The 20,569-nt window shown below is 34.7% G+C and overlaps 1 pseudogene; it reads left to right on the top strand.

Moving 5' to 3' along the window:
- The first annotated feature begins 17,946 nt into the window (after window positions 1-17,946).
- LOC105290768 lies at window positions 17,947-20,339 on the top strand (annotated as a pseudogene).
- The last annotated feature ends 230 nt before the right edge of the window (window positions 20,340-20,569 follow it).

Raw genomic sequence — 20,569 nt, 5'->3', positions numbered from 1 at the left:
CTCCATTTATTTATTTGCTAGTGCCACACTATCTTGATTATTGTAGCTTTATAGTAAGTTTTGAAGTTAGCTGGTATTGGTTCTCCAACTTTACTCTTGTTCTTCAACATTATATTGGCTACTCCGGGTCTTTTGCCTCTCTATATAACCTTTAAAATCAGTTACCAATATTCACAAAATAACTTGCTCATATATTGGTTGTGATTTCATTGAATCTATAGATCAATCTGGGACAATCTGACTTCTTAACAATACTGAGTTTTTCTATACCTGAACATGGAATACCTACCTCTTCCTTTATATATTTGTTCTTTGATTTTGTTAATCAGAATGTTGTAGTTTTTCTCATATAAATCTTGTACATATTTTGTTATATTTACACTTAAATATTTTATTTTAGAAGGATTGCTAATGTAAATTGCATTGTGCTTTTAATTTCAAACTCCATTTGTTTATTGACAGGAAATAACTTTTATAGATTAGTGTTGTATCCTGAAACTTCTAATTCTTCATTAACTGTGCTATGAATAATCTATAAAATAATTTATAAAATAGCGTTGAAAACTGTAGTACAAAAACAGATGTGTAAAATTATGAGATGGAACAATAATCTAAGCCAAAAGAAAGTCATGTTATTTCTAAAAAAACATGTTTTTCCTTCATAAAAATGTAGCTGATTATTTTTAGAAGGCAGAAAAAGTGTTAAAGGCTTTTAAGGTTTTTCCTTGAATTTTCTTTCTAATGGCTAATAACCAAATTTATTGCTTTGGACTTTCTAATCATATATTGTTTTTTCAATTCAACAATCTTCAAAATCTTTGAAAAACCATAATTACCACTTCATTTGATGATTCCATGACATATAAAGCTGTACTAAACTTTTAAAGATCTTTTCAGCTTGTGATATTTCTTTCTAGGCAGGAGTTTGGAAGAAGAAAACATTAGGAACCCACAGGATCATAGTCACATGATGCCAAAATAAATTGATTTCAACAATAAAAAGTTCTTCAACCTAGAATTTAGTGTTATATTAAACCCAGGAAAATAGTGATAATCCTTACCTATCTAGATGGTAAGATTTACAAGCAAACATGACAGTTCCATCATTATTTGAAAAACTCTCAAGGACAGGATTTGACTTCTGAATTGCCTCAGAGGAAAAGACAAGAAGCAGTGAGTCAAATTTCAGCATCATTTAAGAAATAATATTTTAAAGCAGAAGTAGTTCAACAATAAAATAGACCAACTAAAAGATAGGGAGTCTGTTATGAAAGTCAAACTAACCCTGGCAAAGAGAAAAAAGAAAATGGTGGCTGGAAATAATGAAGCTGAATATTTGATAACTTTGTTTTCCAGAAAAATAGCTCTTATGTTAGAGAAGTCAAGAGGTAGGAGGAATTAAATCGAGTTTAAAAACCCATATAATGTTACGATCTTCATTTCTGTACCTCTCCCGCTTCTGTTCTTTCTTCAAAATATTAAGATATCAAGTATTCCCTTTTTCCACTCTCAGTAAATCTCATACTCATAAAATAATCTGGAATTAAATACATAAATAAAGTTCTTTGAAAATATTTGCATTTTAACCAAGATGGAAATTTCACATGAAATTAAGATAATGTAATGTTGAACTTTCGGCATTGTCCCTTACGATGGGAACTGTTAGAGGAGGCCAAATGCTCAGAAGTAAAGCTCAGTGCATGTTAATAATGGAAGCACAGTTCTAATTTTTAATGGATTAATCTTTAGTGAAATTGTATGTATCCTTGTGAGAATATGCCTGCACACTCCTTTCGTAACACATGCTCACGCACATACACACCACACACTCATGCTCTGTTCTCAGAGAGAAAAATTTGTTCTTCATATCTAATATATAACTACCAAGAAAACAAAAATAATATCTGTGCCAGAGTTTCCTGTTTAACTTTTAAATTTCATGGCAATTTTTAGCAATCAGTATATACCATTAGTACAGATCTCTTGAGAAGAAAGTTTTGACTCATGTAGAACCCTCACTGTAGCCAAATTTAAGATCTGTTATTCATTCTCAAATATTTTTTTGCTTCTGGAAAGTTTTATATATAATAATTTGCTTCCTTTGGCTTTGCGGTGACTTGCCACTTAATATGATTTTGTTTCCAGAAAATCTAGTATCAGGGGAGTGGTGTAGAAAACCTTTCATTTATGAGAAGTAATTTTGAGTCTCCTTTATCTAGTTCTATTTTCCAGTGTTAAATATTGACAATATACTTTTGCCTAATGGGCTTCTGAAGATTATCTTGAAAGCAATAAAGGACTAAATTGAACAGGAGTGGGAACTAATATTAACATGGGGTATAAGGGTTGAGTAAAGTAGCTCTTAAATACTTAAAAAGTAAAATATATTTTTTGGAATGTCAAAAGTTGATGAGAGAATCAAGATCTAATTCGAGAAAACACTTAGAAAACAAAGTACAATTTTGTTAAATATCAAACCAATCCTTGGAAAAGAACTTGAGTGTAGAGAAGAGCTTCTCCACAGTGCTGGGTTACAAAATGGGAGGAAACAGAAGAAAGGACCTGGGTTTCTAAGAGACACAGGAATGAAAGATCAGGTGATAAAACTTAGCCTTATCATGGGATGCTCAGGAGAGGCCTTCAGAAGACATTTCTTAAAGTATTCAATGCAACCTCCCAGTAAGATTCCCTAATTGAATACTATCTCAGCGTGAGTTCTTATCACTCCTGGTTCCTGGAGTGGAATATTAGTCTGCAGGTGCCCCTGTATTCATTAGACAGGAGCAAGATGGATCTAAGCCAAGGAAAGAATTAATGCTCTCTTTGTGCTACTTTACACAGGTATTTTTTCACAATCCTTACAAACTCATTTTCTTTACATATATAATATTATAAAGCATATTTTTGCTCTAATGAGAATAACTATAGTTTTAATTGATCTGTTCATTTGTAGGTTTTACAATCAACTTTATATAATTTTATATGGAAGAAAACTTAAGCTTTGTCAGTAAGTTATGTGTTCACCAGGTCTATGCACTAAAAAAAAAAAAAAAAAAGGAAAGAAAAGAAAATTTTGTTGGCCAATGGAGCTTTCCTTCCTTTGGTTCAAGAAAGTTCCAACTACTCAGTGGCTAAGAATCATTAGATTTTTATTTAGTAGCAAAATCATTGGAACATAGATTTTAATCTTTTCTTATTCTGTAGACTGTAAAGAATGTTGCCATGGTTATACTTTCTTATGTTTTTAAGCATGTCTAAATTATCATTTACTCAAAATAAGTAATGCTGAACAGTCTATAATCTTTAACTTTTCAGGATATATTAATCAACATGTTTTGGGAGGAACATTCTGAGATTGAAATTGCAAATTCTGGCCATATAACATGTTAGAAATGAACAATAAGAAATGACAAAACAAAAACATTATAGATATAACTTATTCTGCAAAAAAATAAAAATGGATTTTGTTGGTTTCCTTGATTACCGTGACTTTGACTCCAAAACATAGTCACTCGTGAAAATAATTTTGTTGGCTTGCTGTCACTCTTTGTTCCTAAATTACATAAGTCTGGTACTCCTTATTGGGGATAGATGAACTTGAAAAAAGATGATGAAAAGCTGAATCCAAATAATCTTCTTTGCATTTGTTATTGCTAGCTCTGTTCCCAGGAGATGGCTTAAAGAGCAGGAATCATTGTGGTTCTCATATCTACTCATGATGCTCTTTCTCCCTTCACCTTGAATTAATAATTTAGAGTCACCTCGGCATCTCCTTCTTGCTCCTCTCTCCACATGTGTGCGAGTTGTATTTTTGTTCTCCTATAATATCCTTAGTATATATATCTTCCTTTGTCCCCACACTAAAAAACAGAAATGATAACAATGTCATCATATTAACAATAACAACTATTGAACACTCGTTAAATGCCATGTACTTTGTTAAGTAATTCATGTGCCTTACCTCAATGAATCATCACAGTAACATTGGTATCTTCCCCATAAGGAAAATTAGGTTCAGAATAGTTAAACAAATTATTTAAAATACATAGCAAAAAAGTAGATTAGAATTTGAGTCAAGAGAAGCCTTTTGAGCACTGCTCCACACCTTCTCTTTTCAGGTCATACCTTCTGCAGACACCACCTAGTACAAAATTTCTCAACACTGCCACCTGATTTAATCTTCCTAATATGCATCTCTAACCATAACAGTGTCCTTCTCAAGGATTGTTCTCACTTACTAAAGAGAATAGAGTAGTGATTTGGACTGTGGGATCTGGCAGCTGACTGTCTGGGTTTAAAACTTTGTTCAAGTAGAAAAGTCATCTTTCAGCCCAACTACAGAGGACCCAATTGTTGAAAGCCACATGGCTCAGCAGGCCAAGCAGGGGATGCCAGTGTGAAACATCGGAAGCCCTAAGTCCACAGTAATGATCAACCGCGCTTTCTTCCTTCACACTACATATTTCACAAAATTTGCTTATTAAGTCTGCCAAAATTTCTGCTGGCTACAGCAGGCAGTGAAACTGCTGTTTGCTCCTATTAAATATGCTGCCATTGAGGCAGAATGTAAGATGCTTCTAAATTCTTAAACTAATATCTTGTGCCTCTCTTTTTCTCTCTTTTCTTCTCTCTTTCTCTTTGTTTGATATTTTTGTTTTTGTTTTTGTTTGCCATAAACATAAATTCTGTGTAAAAAAAAAAAGAGAGTAAGACTGAGTCTTATTGATCCACTTAGCTGTGATAAGTACCTGGTTCATAGCCACATATATAGTAGTCACTCTACAAATATTTATAGGAATGAGCTTAACTGAACAGAAGTGATTGTTTCCAAGATATATAGTTCTTATTACATGAAAGAAGCTAATGTTGCAATTTTTTAAAAATATCTATGGCATGGGATAGAATCAAACTCTTTGTTACCTGGTATAATAGAATGCAAATAATGAATATACAATGATGCAGTAAAATGATCACAAGGTCATACAGTAAGGAACAGTTCTAATTTCGTTAAGAAGAAATAGTTTGTTGGATAACTCAGGGAGCCTCTCTGTGTTAATCAAGATCATTATTCTAGCAGGATATTTTTTATTTGACTGTCTTGCTTTCTTTCATCCTCTTATACTAGTCTATGACCCATTGCACCCCTTCGGTATATTTTATGACTTCTAGGGTCTTCTAAATCACAAAATCTATTTTAGGTTTTACAAACTTCATCTATTTTTGAGTTCTGGTAGTAAAGGGGTTGTCTTCTCCCATTACTCTAACTGAATTAGAAATTCTACTCAAGAACCAGGAATTGTGGACATAGTCCTGACTCACAGATGTGTCACACTGGGCCACCACTCAAATTTCTTGAGGCTGACTAAAAAAATCTTACAATGTACAATCTGCATCTCTCTCATACAAAGTATAGGATAAATTATTTCTTAAGAGAAATATGCTTTAAATTCAAGAATTATTCTAGGAATCTTACAAATACTGAAATAATATTAATCTGGAAGGGTGTATTTGTGAACATATATCCAGAGTACTTTAATCTAGGGCACTGAAATTTAGACGGCCTCGGCTAAAATCAACAACTACCATTTACAATCTGGAGGAAATTGAAAACTATACTTAATTTCTCTTTTCCTCCATCCGTAATATGGAACTAACAATAGCACTCATTAGATAATTGTTTTGAAAATTCATGAAAAATTAATTGTAAGCAATAGCTCCAAACACATAAAAAGTAGGCAATAGAATATATTTCAGATGTTAAATTTATTTTTCTTATTATAATAAAGCATACCATGTCATTATTTTAAGGTTGACTCTGCATAGAGTGAGGCTAAGATACTGCTTCTAACAGGATTTTGAAAGATTTGAGGAAAACCTCTACCTCTTATAACTAGTGCTGTTATAATGCATTGGTCAGCTTAAGTTTTGCAGAGGAAGCATTAGGAAGAAAGGAAAGATCTAGCTTACAGAGCAGATCTAGGGGGAAGTGTCAGAAGGGAGAAATGATTTATTAAAAAAAATATTGAGTACCTAAAGTGTGCCAGTTCTATACAAGATGCTCTGAGATTGTATGCTGACAATTAAGACATCTCCGTCAGCACAGTTTCGGAACATATAACCCCTTCCTAGAGAAGGACAAGAAAGAAACCAGTTGCAACACAATGGAATAAATGCCCTAAAATATGGGAAGACAAGACCTGTAGAAAATGGAGTGCCTAATACTTTCAGGGAAAGTGAGAATGCTTTATAGGAAAGGTTAAATTGTCTATGTAAACCAATGCTCTCAAGCCAGATTGTCAGGCAGACAAAAAGAATTGGCATGTGCAGAGATGACAGGAAGAAATGGCAAGGGATCTCTAGAGATTCAAAAGTAATTTGGTGTGACTAACGTATCATACATGGTAAACAGAGTCCAAGGGCTTTAGCAAGAGTACAGGCTGGAATTAGAAACTGGGATTTATTACTAGATACATGGGAAGCAGTTCTTAATTCTACCTGAGAATTGAAAGCAAGAGGCTAACATTTTTAGAATTCAGAAGTTATTTTCTTTCTTTTTTTTTTTTTCAATTACAATTGACATTCAATATTGTATTAGTTTTAGGTGTACAGCATAGTGGATAGACATTTATATATCTTACAAAATGATACTTCTGGTAAGTCTAGTACCCACCAGACACTATACATAGTTATTACAATATTATTGACTATATTCTCTATGCTACACTTGACACCCCCATGACTATTTTGTAACTGCCAGTTTGTACTTCTTAATTTCTTTAACTTTTTCTTTCAGGCTTCCCAACCCCCTTCTCATCTAGCAACCATCATTTTGTTCTCTGTTTCTATGAGTTCATTTTTATTTTGTTAATTTTGTTTTTTAGATTCCATATATAAGTGAAATCATGTGGTGTTCGTCTTTCTCTGTCTGACTTATTTCGCTTAGCATAATACTCTCTAGGTCCATTCATGTTGTCGTAAATAGTAAGATTTCATTCTTTTTATTCATGATGAAATAATATTCCATTGTCCATTGTATATATATACCTCCTCTTCTTTATCCATTCATCTATTGATTGATACCTAGGTTGCTTTCATATCTTGGTTGTTATGAATTATGCTATAATGAACATAGAGATACATAGATTTTTGAATGAGTGTTTTAGATTTTTTTTGGATAAATATGCAGATTCTGACAGTGAAGTAAGAGGAGAACAAAGCCTGGAGTTGTAGAGCAGTCATTCTCCAAATATCGTTTCCAGATCAGAAATCAGCATCACCTGGAAACTTGATAGAAATGTAAATTCTTAGTCTCCACCCCAGAGATCCTGAATCAGAAACTCTAGAATATAGACCTAGAGTATTTGAACAAGCTCTCCAGATAATTCAGACATTCACCAGTATTTGAGAACTACCAATCTAGATGAATCTGTTGCCTTCATCCAGGTAGAGTTATGCACTCTTTCCTATCAGCAGAGACAGTAAAGACAAAGCTTGAGAAATAGTTCTGAGTCTAAAATGGTCTATAGTTGAATGACCAGGTGTGGGCAGCTGGTTAGAGGGAATGAATTTGGTTGGGCAATCAAGTCCATAAAGCCTAAAAAAGGAGATAGAGAATATAGCCCATGCTATGGGATAATTCGGAGGGGTAAGGAGTTTTAGAAACGTAGTAGTGAAATATCATAACTAAAATCTTGAATATCTGGCAAAAGGAAGTATCTAACATGGTGATGTGGAGAGAGAAGAAACAGATTCTTGTACAAACTGGATTTGGTCCAATTTTATCTACATTCTTCATGAGCTTCAATAGCTTTGGTATTGGTCTGCATGAGAAAAATGATTATGTTTTTTTAATAGGGAAGGGCCAGAGAAAGGGAGAATTTTGTGGAGATATATTATATTCCTTGAAATCTTGGTATGTAATAAATATTATTTCCATTCTCTTCCCTGCATCACTGCTAAAAAATAAAATAAAATAAAATCTGAATCTCATCTGCCACCAATTTATACAAGACCAGATATTTGTGAACACTGCACATATCAGACTAAAGCTCTCTTTGTTTTTGGCTCTTAAGTCCTTGCCAATTCTCAATTTGGCAGTGCTCTTTTTCTGAACAATTTGAACCAATTTTATATGTGAAAAATTCATGAGACATTTCATCAAATTCTTTGCTTCAGCTCAGATATATAGCATCCACTGTACACTCCTAGCCACTAACCTTATAATTTTATCTCAGTGAGTTTGATTGGCATGGTGTACTCTTTCTTCCAGATCTGTTTAAACTCCCTGTGAAATTCTGGGTTCAGAAACAGTGGGGCAATAGGATGATAAGTAGGCAAGAAGAACAGGAGCAGATATTAAGGCGGGCAACTGGAAGATAGAAATTCTTAGTAGCTATACAGGGAAATAATTCTAATGAAGGACATATGCAGAATGGTGAAGGAAGAAAGGACTCAGTACAGCTGCCATCAGGTGGATGCTAAGGGTGGAAGTATCTTATATGGTCAGCTCTATGTATTATAAGGGAACAGCAGCCTCTTGTTTTCAGCAATCTCTCTTAAGCCACAAGAAGATAAGAGACATTTTTTTCTCCTTTACTACTGTATTCTAAATGCCCACTGCAAATCTTGTGACAAATTAGGCACTCCTTAATAATTTGTTGCAATGCATGAATTAATTCACCTTCACAGATTTCCAGTTCTATTTCCCTCTAGCCCTGGTACTCTACCAAATATCCACAATATCACTGTGATGTGTGTATCAACTGCCGACTGCTAGATACTTTTCTGATGATACTACCTCACCTGGGACTGGAAATTTTGCCACTGCATTTGAAAGCTAGAATGTGACAGGTTGTTCAAGTGATTCAAGAGAGAATAATAAAGTCTATAGGATACCATGGGTCATCACATTTCTCCAAAGGTCAGATAGTAAATGTTTTATTTGTTTCAGGCCATAAATCTCTGTTGCAACTACTCCATTGTTCAATTGTAGCAAGAAAGCAGCCATAGATAATACATAAACAAAGGGGCATGGCTGTGTCCCAATAAAATTTTATTTACGATAAGATGTCATGGCAGATTTTGCCCCAGGGCTCTACTTTGCTTGCCTCTTGGGATAGACCAAGTCTTTCTTGTCTATTTACCTGAGTGGTTCTGGTATTGTAGTGATATATATTTTCACACTTAAAATATTGATATCCACAGTCCAATTGAATATTGAAACAAGCAGAAGTCTTTGAGGCTAACACATTGATTGTGAAAACATGCACTTGAAAGCCAGACTGCCTGACTTCATACCCAACTTCTCTATTTACTATATGCCTTTGGCCAATAGGCATACTTTCTCTAGCCTCAGTTTTCCTGTCTACAAAATGAGCAAATACCATGTACCTATATTTTAAGGTTCTTATGTAAATAATCTGTGTAAAACATGACAATGACTAGAACAGAGTAAAAATTCAGGGGAAGGAGTGCTGGAAAAGAAAGTGAAGCCCACGATCTAGTGATTTGCTCAAGTTCCTACAACTTTTGATGGATGGTGTTCCATACAACCATTATAATGCTTTTCCATAATGAAATGGTACTGCTTATATTAGGCAACCGTACCCTGCAGTTTCAGAGGTCAGAGAAATGTGTTTTTGCCCTTCTTATGTGCCATGTACTAATACAATTGAATCTATTCTAAAAATCTAATGTGCTGATCAATGAAGATACCGATTTAATCACTTAGAACAATGTCCTAGGATATTGTGCTGTCTTTCTAGCTAATAATCAATGTCAGGCAGCATATTGTCTTGCTTTTTTGCCATCTGTTTTCATACTGGTAAAGGATATATCCCTGTGTTTCAATCATTTTATGAAAAAAGTTAATGGAACATGAGTGGAGACAAACAAAATCACTAACTCACGGTGCAGCATACAAACCACGAACATTATTCTGCTCCTTGCATCACAATTAGTCAGAATTCACCTTTTAGTTCCTTTGAATCTGAACTTTGAAGACTTCTACTGACAGATACCAATTTCAGGTAGGTTTTTGGAAACAGGGTGACATGTTTCAGCATGCGCATAGCCTTATCATAAAACATAAAATACACATAAGTCAGATGAAGCGGCTAATTTGTTGCCACATGGAGTTAACATGCTACATGGAACATACCTGGTACAAGACTGAAAGCAGAGGGAAAAGACTTACTGATAAATGAAAGAAAAACTTTATTCCCTTAAGTTCAAATTAAAACTTTTAAAAAGTATTTTATAGAATAAACTATTAGAGTTAGCAAGGATTTGGCTTTAAAATAATTACAAAATAGAAACAAACCCAGAAAACAGGTCACATACCTCTCATTCCATATTTTTCCATTAAACTCTGCTAATATATAAATCACACACATCTAATACATGTATATATTTATTTGTTATAAAATTTTTAAACATTATTTTTTCTCCATTGAATTGCATCCACAAAAAACTCAGCCACATTATGCCTTAGAGTTAATACCTATTAGAAAAGAAATAAAACCCAGGGGAGGAATTGGAGTGTATGAAGAATCTAGAATTTCTAGGTCAGAGATCTGAGGAAAAGGGAAAGAGAGAGGCTGACACATATCAGTGGGTATGACTCCCTTTCTCCTGGGGTGGTAGGAGAGCCAAGAGGAAGATCCAGATGGATGTGGGAAGTCTGAGACCAAAGCACCCAACTATTAAGAGAAATCCTGCCAATGACTACTTCTAAGGAGATAAGTGGCAGGGCACAATGACCTAGATGTGCACATCTACACAGATGAGTCCGATGCCTTGTTCTAGGCTCCTCCTCAGCTGCCTGTAGTGTGCCGAGCCCCAGGTGTTCCTGTTTGCTTTGGTGACTGCCTTACACAAGACTCAGCTCCTGGTCCCAGGTGCCAGGGTGTCTGTGCTGTAGGAGAAAAAAATTTTCTTCTACTATCTTTGGGTCTCTGGATGATCCTAAGAATTAAATTGATGCAAGATAAATTAACATAAGAAAATCATATAATTTATATTGAATTTTCACACATACATGGGAGCCATCAGAAGAGAATGAAGACCCAAGGATATGACCAGAGCAGGAAGCTTTTATACCTTAGTCAAAGAAACTATAAATTTGTTAAGAATTGACAAAACAAAGAGGTTTAGGGTAGGGATAGTAAATGGTGAAAATATAAACAGGAAGGTAAGGGTTAGTTTAACAAGGTTTATTTGTGCTGATTTCTTGGCCCCAAGTTCCCTGTCTCTAGTAATAAAGATGTCTCCTAAACTCTTGGAATGGAGTCATATCTTTCACATGGGAAGTCTTTCTCTGCTTTCCAGAAGACAAAAGAGAGTCAGAGTGTCCTTCTCATGCTGTTTCTTAAGTGCTTTTATTTCAAAATAATCAATGCGACAAAGTTACATATTTTGAGGAGACATTTTCTGAACCCTTTCAGTGGCTTAGCAAGCATGAGCAACCAAGAACTCCAGCAGGTGGGTTCCAGCATGTCACCTTGCAATGTTACCTCAGCTATAACCTTTGAGAGAGGGCCCTCGATTAGTCACTAGGTAAGAGGGATTCAGAAAATACTGCATTCATGGAAAAGCCCCTTCTCTCCACAATTATGAAATATATTAAGTATCTGTATATGTCTAGATTCCATTAAAAGAAGAGGATAGAACTTCGGGATGAATAATTTTTCTAAATGGACTGAATCATCTGTAAGAACTTATTTAAGCTACTCAAGATAAGAGATAGGAGTTTCAATATGCAGACTATTATTAAATATAATTAAATATTTAGAATATTTAGAAGACTGACTATTTCAACTGAAAGAGATTTTTTTTACACTAGAAAAAATGAGACATTTTAGATTGGTAAGTATTACTTTCTCAGCTGGTCCATAGGATAAGGGTTCAGAAAGGAGACAAGATTAGCTGCAGACATGAATAAAAGAATGTGGCAGGTTTTAGTAACTCAAAAAAAGCATAGAGCTGAATATGGTCTTTTAAAAATTTTTTAATATGGTCATTATTTTTAATGTGGTCTTTTTGAAAGACCTGCAATTCCATAAGGCATAACTGGTTCTATAAACTAAGATGGTTTAATTTAAGGAAAGATAAAATGTATAAAACTTAAGACATCATTTCTATGATATGGATAGTGTTAGTGTGTATCTTACATAATAAGATTATCATTTCCATCTTACACATGAAGGAGCTGAGTCTTAAAGAGCTTAAACAATGTTATTAGGAGAGCTTGATAGGGGCTTGACTTATCTGATTGCACAAGACAATTGCAGAACATTTAACAATACAAATCTCAAGAACCACTTTGTAGTCTACGTTTTTGGGGGCTGAGTGAAGTGTCCACACCAACCTAAAGATCAGATATATGTATATTATACCTATATATCAAAATAAATTGGATTTTAGATGGTTTAATCTGAGTTAACCTAAGTGAAGATATCTATCAAACTATAATATCATGTTAATTTCTGGAAAGATTTTTCATCTTAAATTTTTTTTTTTTTTTTTTTTTTTTTTTTTTTTTTTTTTTTTTTTAGTGCTCAAGAAAATGATAGGAGACAAAATGATAGAACTCAGAAATCAGACTTCAAATGCAGCTCTACAACCTCTAGGCTAACATTTCTTTTACAGACTTCAGAAGCTGGTTGATACTTCTTTTATGAGAAAATTTCAGGGATACTGGAAGATGCAAGCCAAGGCCAATAAACTTCTCTGCAAACTTTGTGAAAGAAATTAGAAGTAGAAAATATGATAAAGTAATGATGACCACAGCTTTGTTTCTTTAATTATGGAAAAAATTGGGGGAGGAAAATAAACTTACTCTGTAGAAGTAAAATATAATCTATCAAATTTAAAAGAAAGTATTATACTTTGATTTATAAATTATTTCAATATCAAAACATTATGGTCTTTATTAAATTCTTCTACTCTATCTCTTTAAACTTAGATTTAGTCTTTCAATCCCAAAATATGCCAATTTGCTTTAATTTAATAACATTTGTTCTTTATTATTATTTTTTGGGGGGGAGGTATAGGGAGACCAACTCAGGCCTAGAAATTTGGAATTTCTGTATTAATCTATTATGATTTTTGCTTCCTGACCTCTACAGTAATACTATTATATTCTATATAGAATTTCTAATGTAAAGTCAAATATGCAGAAAACTTGCCTTTTTGTTCACTTTTTATCTCTTTGATGGAATCTACTGACTATTTACTCTTTTTACTGTACTGAACACTTTGAATCAATATTCTACCAGGCTGTTGTCATATCAGCTGGTATTTATCACATGCAAGATGTTCACAGGTAAAGCACAGAACCTTCTTTGGAAAACATGTAATTGAATACCACAGAGGGAAACTGCTAATCTTATAAAGAGTATCCACATAAATTAATAGGATTATAGCTAATCCCATAATTGTATCTTTTGGTAGAAACAAGGAAAAATAGTTTCATAGATACAAACAGGAAAAGGCCAATAACATGATTTGCATGTTTTCAAAGAAATCGAGTTCAGTATAATTATAAAATGCTGAATTCTATCAATGGCTTAACTTTTCAGGATTTAAAAAGTGAATTCTGTGAACTGAGGTCTTTTTGAATTATACTTTAAAAAGTTAATATCCATCTATTAGATGCTATATATAGATTAGACACATTAGGTTCTTCATCTCACGCCAGATAATGAATACTTAATGGATAAGAAACAAAGGACTCAGTGATGTGCTTAATCAAGCGAGGAATGTGGTGAAGGCTGTTTCCCATGGACAGTATAGTTCACCTGCCCTCTAGGATTTTAAGTCATGAATCAAAGAACTCCTATTGTTTTAAAATTAAAATTTGAGTCATTCAGGTAAAAATGTAATGGTGAACTAGAAAAAATATGAAAGGTCTGTGAACAAAGTCTTTTTATGGGCCTAACATTTTCCCCCTAACTAGTTTTGTGACCTTAGACAGTTTAATAAGTTATCTGATCCTCAGCTTTACCATGGATAAAAGTCTAAATGTATAAAATATATTTTTAGTATAACAAAAGAAAACAATGTAAATATGTCTTTAAAATGGTTTTCAGTTAGTTTTCAATGACCTTTACATGGATTGTGTATTATAGTACTATATACATTATTAAATTTCATGAATTGTATGAATTAATTTCCAGAAGAGTTTACAATCTCAGATTAGTTCACAAGGACTTTTAACCCATCATCTACTTATTTTCTTTTTCTATTTAGCACTCATTACCTCCCCCCGCCCCACTAAAATTTAAGTTCATTGAAGTAGAAACATTGTGCTTTTGACTTGCTGTTTTATCTTTTACATAGATTGATGTATAAAATATTGTTATCGAGTGAAATATGGCATCCAGAATTCACTAGATTATGTGTAGCAACCAAAACCTCAAATTTTAGTCACTCGACAAGCATAAAATATATTAAAGTATTGTTCACAAGACATGTCAATGGTAAGTCTGCAAGGGGGTATGCCTAATGGCATTCTTATGGGCTGTGTTGTGTCCTCTTAAAATTCATATGTTGAAGTACTAACCTTAGTATCTTACAATGCAACTGTATTTGGAGACAGGGCTTTTAAAGAGGCAATCTTTCACCTTAAGATTTTTTTCCTGTACATTAGCAATGAACAACCCAAAAATGAAATTAAGAATATAATTCCATGTACGATAGCATCAAAAGATAAAACACTAATGTATGAATTTAACAACAAAAGTGTAAGACGTGTACACTGAAAAATACAAAATATTGTTGAAAGAAATTGAAGAAGACCTAAATAAATTGAAAATCATCTTGCATTCATGGATTGAAGGCCTTAACTTTTAGGATAATTTATTTTTTAAATTGATTTACAGATTCAGTGTAATTCTGTTAAAAACCCAGCTGCCTTTTTTGCTGAAATTTATAAATTGATCCTAAAATTTACATAAATGCATAAGGGACCAAGAAGAGCCAAACAAACAGAAAAAATGAAGTTGGAGGAGTCACACTTTTCAATTAGAAAACTTAACTAAAAAGCTATAGTAATCAAAATAGTGTGATACTGGTATAGGAACAGACATATGGGCCAATGGAACAGAATTGGAAGGCCAGAAATAAACCCAAATATTTTTTTCAATTTGTTTCTGACAAGGTTGTCAAGACAATTTACTATAGACTGAATATTTGTGTTCCCCCTCAAATTTATGTTGAAACCTATTTCCCAATGTGATGTTTTTTGGAGGTGTGGCCTTTAGGAGATGATCAGATCATGAGGGCAGAGCCCTTATGAATGAGACTAATGCTCTAATAGAGGAGACCCCAGAGAGCTTCCTTACACCTTTTGCCATTTGAAGTTATAGGAAGCTGGCTATCATCAGACAATGAATCTGCTGGCACCAGCCTCATTGATCTTGAAAGTCCCAGCCTCTAGCACTGTGAGTAATAAATTTCTGTTGTTTATTAGCTACTCAGTAAACAGTATTCTGTTATAGCAACACAGATAAGAAAAATTTAATGATGAAAAAATAGTCTCTTTAACAAATGGTACTGGGACAACTAGATATCTACATACAAAAGAATAAAGTTGGACCTCAACCTGACAATATACACAGCATTTAAATAAAAATGGATAAAAGAGACAAAATTATGAAACTTTTAGAATACATAAATAGATATCCTCAGGAATTTGGATTGTACAATTGTTTCTTAACTTTGACATGAAAAACGCAAGCAACCAAAGGAAAAAAAATCTGTAAATTGGACTTCATCAAAATGAAGACCTTTTGTTCTTCAAAAGACACTATCAGAAAGTGAAATGACAACTCTAAGAATTAAAGAGGTAATTGTAACTCATATATCATATAAGGATCTGGCATCCACAATATTAAAAAAAAAAAAAAACTTTACAACTCAATAATAAAAAGACAAATAGCCCATTAAAAATAGACTTGAACAGACATTTCTCCACAGAAGATATACAAATAGCAAATAAGCACATGAAATGATGCTCAATGCCATTAGTCATTAGGAAATATAAATCACAATCACAATGTTATACTACTTCACACACACTAGAATGGCTATTGTCAAAAGGTAAACAATAACAAGTCTTGGGTATAGAGAAATTGAAATCCTCATACACTGCTGGTGGGAATGTAGAATGATGCATCTGTTTAGAAAACAGTCTGACAGTTCCTCAAAAGATTAAACAGAGTCATCATATGACCAGAAATATTATTCTCAGGTACATACCTAAGATTTTAAAACATATGCCCCCACAAAAAATGAGAAACTGAATGTACATAGGAGCATTCTTCATAATAGCCAAAATGTGGAAATAACCCAAATGTTCATCAACTGCTGAATGGCTGAACAAATGTGGTATATCTGTAGGATAAAATATTATTCAGCTATACTAAAGATAATAAAGTACTGACTCATACTATAACATGGACGAGCCTTTAAAAAATTATGCATAGTAAAATAAGGCAGACAAAAAAGGCCACATATTGTATCGTTCCAATTATATGAAATATACAGCATAGGAAAATCCATAGGAAAGGCTAAGTATTTGTATACTTACTATTTGTCTTTCTATTATTAGAGAATGAGGCAAAGATCCACAGTAGTCATTGTCAGAGGTTTTGAAATGATAAGCAGCATGAAGAAATGTTACATAAGTTATTTTTTTTAAGTTTTATATATTGTGGAAAATTGAAAGAGGAAAACATTACAGATGGAGGTAACTACATTCAAAGAACATAAAAGGAACTACACTAGGGGGGATTCTGAGTTTTTAGTTAGCTAACTTGTTACCTCAGATATGGGAAATGTAGGTGTCTAAACCTAACTCAGGAGTTAATTAATCGCAAAGTATATAAGAAGTTTTGGTAGGAAAGTCTTGGAAATCTCTATTTCTGAAAATATTTTCCAGGGTTTTTTTTAATGACATACAGGAATCAGTCGTATAACCAGTCTTTGGAGGGCAAGGACCATGCTTTATTGATATGTTCACCTTTCAAACCACGTCCAAAGAAGTTTTTCAGCAGACTGAACTTAAGCACTCACCATAACCTGAGATATTTGTATATGTGTATGTGTATATATATACATGTATATATATATACAGTTAAATATGAGTAACTTGCTCATTACTTAACCTTAACCACCAGGGCCAAATTGTATGAGGACTTTGGCTGTAAATAGCTCCTTAACATTCAAGTTACTAAACAGGTAACCTATTGCAAAATTTCTAGGGATTCTGTCAAATGACTGAAATTTGTTTTCAGTAAACTCAGTTGACTTGGCTTCCTTTTTCAGATCCTTTTTCCTAAGCATCTGTATACTTTATTAATGCCATCGCTTTCCATATTTCAATGCAAGGCATTTTATGGGAACCTGTCATTAACAGTATAAAAACTAATTGCCAGTTGCATGCTACATTAATTTTTCCCATAAACAAACATCCAAGAAGTAAAACATATGGTAATAGAGAACTGATAATTTTATCAACATACCTGCCAAGAGAGATGGAAGGCACGTCTGACTGAATTTTGATAAGTGAAAGATTGCACACAAAAACTCTCTTTTTCTAAGGTCTTAACAAGTTCCATGTGATCTGTTGTCACATCTACACTTTTGGGTGCCATTTTCCTACATCAGTTCACCTTTATTTTTTAACTCATATTGCATATTTTCATGAAATATGGATATTTTGAATAAAGGGCAGGTTAATGTGATGATGACTGTAATCTAAACAAACAAAAGTCTTTGATTTTTGCACTCCTGGGCTAAGTGTTGTCTGAAGACATCACCTGGTCTCTCGTCCTGGCTTCACACTGGTGAAAGTGTAGATCAGCTGAGACAGATGGCTCTCTCTTCTCTTCAATTAATTAAAATGCACATTCTTTGACTATTGTTTTGGAGAGTTCTTTAAGGATGAAATCTCATATACAACCTTACTCGGATAAAGGGGCTTCCCGACAAGTGAGGGCCTTACACATATTTTCTAAGCGGTGTTAGAGCAAACAGAATGATAAATATTCTCTCAGTTGATGGAAAAGAAAAACAGCAGTTAGGTATGTCACTGTTTCCCTTTTCGTGATTGGAAACCTAAAGAAGGAAATAGGAAGCTAAGTATATAGAAATTTTCAGTTTGAGAAATTTGTCTATTATTTCTCTTTCAAATAACTATTAAGAGTTTTGACCTATTTTTTTTCATCGGCTTGAACGATTTAAGGAAAATGACTGAATTGGCTCTTGGTAGGGTGAAAGATAAAAGATAAATTAAGCAACTTACAAATTTCATTCGGTTATTCTAAACATAGATGCAATTGAAAATACAAAAATATCCAAATTTTATTGTATTATAAGAGACAATTTATGCAATATGCCTTTTCATGAGTAAATACACATTTCGATAACTTCCATTTTACTCATCTTTCTTAATGTACACCTAGTTTTTCATTGTATACACATACCATAGTTTATTCATACAGTCCATCATAAACAGATTTGGGTCATTCCCTACCATTTGTATGACAGATGGTAAACTCTCATAAACATACTTACGTATTTTCACATGCAGATGATGTTCCTTAGGGAACATTGCACAGGATCCCTGAAAATGGGTATGCCAGTTTAAAAGATGGCATTGATTTGTGTGGTCCTTTGAACAAGGCTTGTTTCTCGACCATTTCTTCAAACTAAGAATTTAAAAAATATATATATTCCTCACATTTTGTACGTACTAGGGATTCATTTTCTTTACCTAGTCAATAGTTCTTAGGGCCTGCATACGTGTGCTGGTTAATGGTCAGCAATTACTATAATTCACTTTTTAAAAACTATTGATAACACACCAAGAACAAACCCAATTGGTGAGTAAGGCCTGCAGAACCATTCTCTTGGATGGTTTATAAATATATGAATTGGAGAGTGGCTGTTTTGTACCCCTCTCTTGGCCAGCAGGTGTAATGGGATGAGACTAAATGTTCCTGGGTGAACCCATGTTATTATGATCCATCTGTTTAGATAGGAAGGAATGAGGCAGGTGGGACTCAGACAGAAGAAAATAGAAACGTTTTTAATCCTCTTAGCAGAGCTATAACTTGCACTTTGTAATTCATATTAAAATTACATTCACACTGCCATGAAAGCTATGACTAACAAAGGGCGAATTTTAAAACGAAACTCTTTTATCATAAATTTAACTTTCTAGTTTTTCTTGAAACTTTACTTCCGTGGCCTTGATACCTGTGGCTTGGCCTACTTAGGTGGCTACGGGGCCCGAGAGAGGAGGGTCCTCCTGGCGGCGTCACAGCCTATTGGCGGAGAGCGGGCGCACCAGGTGCTGCGGAGTTTGCGTGTATTACGTGGATTACGTGGCAGTGACCGGATGCAGCTGGACGCAGTGGGGCCGTGTAGCGGTCAAAAAGAGTTGCTGGAAGCCCCAAGAATTTGCAGCCAAGCTTTCGGGATTTGGGTCCCGAGCAGTCTCAGGTGGCATCACCAGAACGTGGTGCAGTTGGAGGAGGGTGCCTTGCAGCACCGCGGGCGAGCCCTGCGCACGAACCCGGCCATGAGAGCTCGCAGCAGCACTGGTGGAGACCTCGATCAGGTGAGAAAAGGGTCCTGGGTTATGCTGAGCAGCCCTGCTATCTCTGGTTTGTTCTGCAGCTCTGTGAAGTCCTGAATCAGTACATCATGTCGTGGAGACCAGACCCAGCTAATCAACAAAAGTTTCATGCTACAGCCCAGGAACACCATTGCCTTCCTGCTCAAAACCACGTCAGGCACAGGGACCTAAAGCCAGACATCATTCCAATCAGTTTGATTGGGATGCTCTGGGACCACTATCCTGAAGGTGGCAGACTTCAGGTCTGCGGTCCATGCTGGGTGTCCACCTCCTTTCCCACTCCCCAGGCAAAGAGGGCAATCCAGACAACAGCAGTGTGAATGTGAATAAATAGTAGCTGTCCTCAGCCCGTGGCTCAGACTTCTACATGGCCCCTGAAGTCTGGGAGGGACCCTAAACAGCCAAAGCCAAAATCTTTGCCGTGGACATTTTTATCTGAGCAATACTAGAAAGAACCTTTTTCATTGACTCTTGAGACCAAGAAGGAGCTCCCGGAGACCTGGTGATCGTCTGTTGGTGAGACACACAGGTAGAAAACCCACAGATGGACTTGCATATCCCCGAGAAAGGCGGAACTTCCATGTCCAAGGGGACCAAGAAGCTCTTGAAGGATATGTTAAGTGCTAACCCACAGGGACAGCCTGATGCCTTTGAACCTGAAACCTGAATGGATCAAGTCACATATGCTGCTTAAAGTCAGGACAAAGCATCTTGGGTGTTTTTAAACTAGGTGAGTGCACATTTTGTTCTTCATGTATACTTACTAAACTGGATTCTTCATCCTGGGCTCTGGATTGGGTCCCATGGGCTTGGGGGAAAATGCAGGATTGAAAAGAACTAAGTGCTTATTATCAGATTTCCCCCGAAATCTCAACGAGGAGATATGTGAGATTATTTGAGTATGAATTGCAAAATCCAGAGAAG

This window comes from Pteropus vampyrus, unplaced genomic scaffold (genome assembly GCF_000151845.1).
Source record: "Pteropus vampyrus isolate Shadow unplaced genomic scaffold, Pvam_2.0 Scaffold37, whole genome shotgun sequence".
Lineage (NCBI taxonomy): Eukaryota > Metazoa > Chordata > Mammalia > Chiroptera > Pteropodidae > Pteropus > Pteropus vampyrus.
This window is presented reverse-complemented; position numbering and strand designations above follow the sequence as displayed.